The sequence below is a fragment of the Rhagoletis zephyria genome, unplaced genomic scaffold (genome assembly GCF_001687245.7).
Source record: "Rhagoletis zephyria isolate East Lansing unplaced genomic scaffold, Rhagoletis_zephyria_1.1 Rzeph_scaffold_00785, whole genome shotgun sequence".
Classification (NCBI taxonomy): domain Eukaryota; kingdom Metazoa; phylum Arthropoda; class Insecta; order Diptera; family Tephritidae; genus Rhagoletis; species Rhagoletis zephyria.
The window spans coordinates 158,783-163,707 of NW_016157869.1; the positions used below are offsets into that span (position 1 = coordinate 158,783).

General features: G+C 40.4%; 1 long non-coding RNA gene across 1 annotated transcript; it reads right to left on the minus strand.

Annotated features, from left to right (window-relative positions):
* Window positions 1–2,107: 2,107 nt before the first annotated feature.
* Window positions 2,108–4,523, minus strand: LOC108361532 (uncharacterized). Its single transcript, XR_001847317.1, has 2 exons — window positions 2,420–4,523; window positions 2,108–2,348 (listed from the first exon to the last, which is right to left on the minus strand). It is a non-coding gene; the product is annotated as an uncharacterized LOC108361532 (long non-coding RNA).
* Between the last annotated feature and the right edge of the window lie 402 nt (window positions 4,524–4,925).

A 4,925-nucleotide genomic window follows, 5' to 3' on the forward strand; every position in this document is an offset into this window, starting at 1 on the left:
ACTCTGATGTAAAATATGATGCCAAAAGGCTGCAGATCTCCCATTTAGATGACCGGTCATATGACCGGCAGATGTCTCGTAGGATTCCCAGAGAGTTTTGCTTTACATAGAAATTTGTGCTCTTTTATTTTCATTTTGATTCACTTCAGTGTTGGTTCCTTTAATTCAAGTTGGCATTCGGTTTTTGGAATTTAAATAAGTCTCAGCAAAAAAGTTTGTTTAAAAAAATACATATGTGTAAATAAAGCTTGCAAATATCAATTTTTCCCTTACCTTAAACCTTTGGGAGTGGGCAAAAATGATGTTTTGTAAATTAGGCAGAATTGAATATGCGCTATCTGGGAAGACAATATCTACATGTAATATTTATTCTGTTTGTTGGCACCAAACACAAACGCATCTTAAGTGTCTTAACAGTGAAATAATTTCTTATTTTCTAAGTTTGCGAATAAAACTTCACACTTAAAACTAAGACATTTATAACAAACATTTTATGAAGAAAATCCCTTCTTCGTTTAAAATAAAAATAAGCGAAATCGGCCCAATTTCATACAGCCCTGCCTGACATGAAAATGTTCTTCACGATAAGGCTAGTAGCCATTTCTAACAGATTTCGTGTCGCTTAGTCAAAAATGGAAACATATATACATATTTGAAATTTAAGAAAACAAGGCAAATAGCAAAATCGGCTAAAAACGGCTAATTTTTTTCTGCAAAACGGCTAACAAATCGGCTGCCGTCTAAATCGAAATTTCTCCGGCTGTTTGCTATCGCAACCGGCTAAATCTATCCGGAAAACGGCTAAAATGGGAACACTGATAACTAATTTGCTTAATGGCTCAATGAGAGAATGGAGCACTACACTAATTCATATCAACAGAGAACTTAGTCATTGTACATGCTCTCGCTTTGTGTGCCGAGCGTAAAATAGTGTTAGTGCATATGTGTGAATATTCTGCAATGAATAATATCCACTAACACTATTTCTTGTGTTATTCAACCAATTACTTAAAAATACGAATAATTGCAGTTCCCTGGCTGGTACCGAAAAGATGTGAACGAAGGCATCATTACCGCAGCCATCGAGATTATGCAACACAGGCCCAATCTTTCGAAAGGCGAAAAAATTTGCGTTCTCTCATTCGATGAGAGGAAAGTCGCGGAGTCTTTCGAGTATGATCAGCCGGGAGACTTCGTAATAAAGCCTGCGAACTATGTCCAAGTCGTTATGGCACATGGATTGAGGAAATGGTGAAAGCAGCCTATATTTTTGGATTACAACTGCGTAATGACTAAGTTTATCTNAAAACGGCTAACAAATCGGCTGCCGTCTAAATCGAAATTTCTCCGGCTGTTTGCTATCGCAACCGGCTAAATCTATCCGGAAAACGGCTAAAATGGGAACACTGATAACTAATTTGCTTAATGGCTCAATGAGAGAATGGAGCACTACACTAATTCATATCAACAGAGAACTTAGTCATTGTACATGCTCTCGCTTTGTGTGCCGAGCGTAAAATAGTGTTAGTGCATATGTGTGAATATTCTGCAATGAATAATATCCACTAACACTATTTCTTGTGTTATTCAACCAATTACTTAAAAATATGAATAATTGCAGTTCCCTGGCTGGTACCGAAAAGATGTGAACGAAGGCATCATTACCGCAGCCATCGAGATTATGCAACACAGGCCCAATCTTTCGAAAGGCGAAAAAATTTGCGTTCTCTCATTCGATGAGAGGAAAGTCGCGGAGTCTTTCGAGTATGATCAGCCGGGAGACTTCGTAATAAAGCCTGCGAACTATGTCCAAGTCGTTATGGCACATGGATTGAGGAAATGGTGAAAGCAGCCTATATTTTTGGATTACAACTGCGTAATGACTAAGTTTATCTCATTTTCAATAATTGTGATATTACGAAATATAGGTTTCCCAGTAGTAGCGGCCGTTTGCGACATGGGACCCACCAATCGCTGACTGTGGAAAGACCTAAACGTGACAGTCGGTACTGTTTAAAACTTAGGGTTCGAACTTTGGGGCGGGTGCAGGGTGCACCGGCCAATCAATTTAAAGAAAAGAGAGGATTTAATTATAAGTGTGTATATATAGTATTATACGTTTAATTCATTTCATTTATTTGGTGAATATACAAAGTTATATGTATTTCTTTTAACTTAAGCTAATTGTTTGAGCGAAACTGAGTTCATGTGTTATTGTTTGCCAGAGGAGCTTAGCTGATGAGTTCAAATTTACAAATGAGTGCGGGGGCGGTCGCGAGTTGACTGCCTATAGGCTGGCGCGGTCGGGTCGCCCCACACCGTCGTTTACAAACCAAAGCGACTCGTCACTTAAATTACGATATAAGATACAAGGTTGCAATATTAAGAAGTACATATACAGAGATTACATTTCATTTACCAAATACTTAATACTTTTTGAGCGACGGAGTATAGTGTGGGGTGCCTTACCACAGTTATCGCAGCGGTCGAACGTATTGCATACCCGGTTGTGTGGAACGTAGCCAGGCAGTTAAGGCAGTAGGGATACCGTTTTATTTGTTCTTCATACGGACTGACCTGGGATCCCTGGAAAAAGAGGAGTGGAGACCCTTCACTAGAACTGCGACCCATCTTGGTTAGCCTGTGGAAAAAGAGTCGTAAAATGAGTTAGTTTTGAAGCACGAGTGATGTGAATTTAGCTAAATTCGTGTTTGAGAGAGATATTGCGTGAGAAAGTGGGTGAGCTTGGAGCATGCGTATATAATTGGTGATAGGAGGTTTATTTGTGGGATATGCTTCGGGTGTAGGAGAAGGCCCCGTAAAGCGTCCACACTTCCAATGTGGAGAATGATAACGCCCATTCAAAGTGGATGGATTATGATTCAATAAGGGTTTAGGTACAGAGAAATTCCTACAGACATTCTCCTGTAGGTACGCCCTTCGACTTTGGAGTGTAACATCACTTTTGGGATGTATGGGGGATAAATCGACACTGGTCCTCTCGCAACCAGTTGGGTGTGACTTCTCTTGTGCATTTGTTGGTGACTATGGTCACTTGTGTACCGAAATGAAGTTGACGTCTGGGTGTCCTTTTGCCTCAGAGTTGAAGCAAAAAGTGTGTAATAAGCGTCGGTAAGAAGCTTCAATCTAACCACAGCTTTTCCTGCTGTTCCTGTGTTGATGAAGGTGATGACATTGTAGGCCATTGTGGTTGCTGCTGGGATCGAACGTGGTTTGTAGTAGAGGGCATGTTGGTCTTGAAGCTGACGTATTTGTGGTTTTACCAAAGTTTGAACAGTTTTCAACATCTTCGGGGTTGAGAGTTGATGGCTTCTGCCGAGCTTGCATCGGCGGTAGAGCCCCTGCCGGCCGGAAGTTACCGCGTCTGACACTTTTTGGGGTAGATGAAAGTTGGAAGAGGGTTGAGTTCGGAAGCACTTTAGAGAATCATTGGAGGATTCTGCGCTATTTGAGTTCATTGGAATGGAATTTATAGGGGGATATTTTCAGGCTGTGTCTGTGGGGGAAGACACCTGAATAGTGGACTGCATAATTGGGTGACCTTCATTGGGGTCTGAAGGTTGCGACGGATTAGGTGTAGGTATTGGGATTTACGGAGTTGCTGAGTTGGAATTGAGGGCGTCCAATGCTTCAACCATTTCAGCTTTGCAACTAGTATATTTAGTAGAGGATCTTTCAAATACTAGCTTTGCGGAGTTACTAGCTTCAGAGTAGTGCGGGATTGAGAGAAAGTTGAAAGAAGCCAATCAACTTTCCCAGTGTTTGTCTAAAACGTTGATTTTTACCTTTAACAGCGACGCTGAGAGGTTCCTTGGTGAGCATGATGACCATTTTTGGCAACATAAATCCAATTTATGGCATTCAAACCTAAATTCTTTATATAAGGGTCCCACACTTTGGTAACTAATAATGATTGCGGGAGATAGATGGCAGAATATGAACAAATATAAATGTTTCTACCTATTTATTTGTATTGTATTCAATTTTTATTTATGTTGTCCCACTGTGCTACTTTACGTTCTTGAGACACTGTACTGCCCTAGCGCGGCTAAATGCAGTAGCAGTGCTTTGTATGAGAGTATGTACTTTCCGTATTTGGTTTCGATAGAAGCCAAAAATTCACGTTTGCTTTGACCACGGTTGATCAGCGCTACGTTTTACATATGTACTAGCAGACCCGGCGAACTTCGTCCCGCCCAAAATGAATTTTTGTATTGAAACCTTTTGGCCCAACATTTTCACCAGCAGTTCACGCTGATGATATTCAGTCATGCATTTATCTTGTAATATTACGGTTTTGTGGTTGTCAGAAGGCATATTTCTATTTCCGTCTTAAATAACCTAGCAAAGGTGTATGTATATGCATACAAAGATACGTAATAGTATCAGTGAGATTGAAAGGCGCCACACCTTCTTTTCAAATAGACCCTATTTTCTCTGAGAGTATGGGATTGATTTCACATATTTCCATACCATGTTCGAGTACTCTACCATGAACACTTCCGGAGATATGCAGTATGAAAAATTCGTGCCTGCACCCCTTCCAATAACCGCAATTTTTCTCCATGAGTATGCGCTTGTTTTCATAAATCTCCGTACCATGTTCGAGTACTGTACCATGAACACTTCCAGAGATATGCAGTATGAAAAATCCGACTTTGTTTTCCGGTCACCACAATTTTCTGCATGAGTATGCGATTGCTTTCATATATCTATATTCTATATACCATGTTCGAGTCCTCTTCCATGAACATTTTCCGTGATATGCAGTATAAAAAATTGAGTTTGTATGGGAGGTGCCGCGCCCCTTTTTTAATAGACCCCAATTTTTCTTCATGACCAAAAACGTATATGCATACAAAGTCGGTCGAGCCGTTTAGGAGGAGTTCGACCACAAACACCGT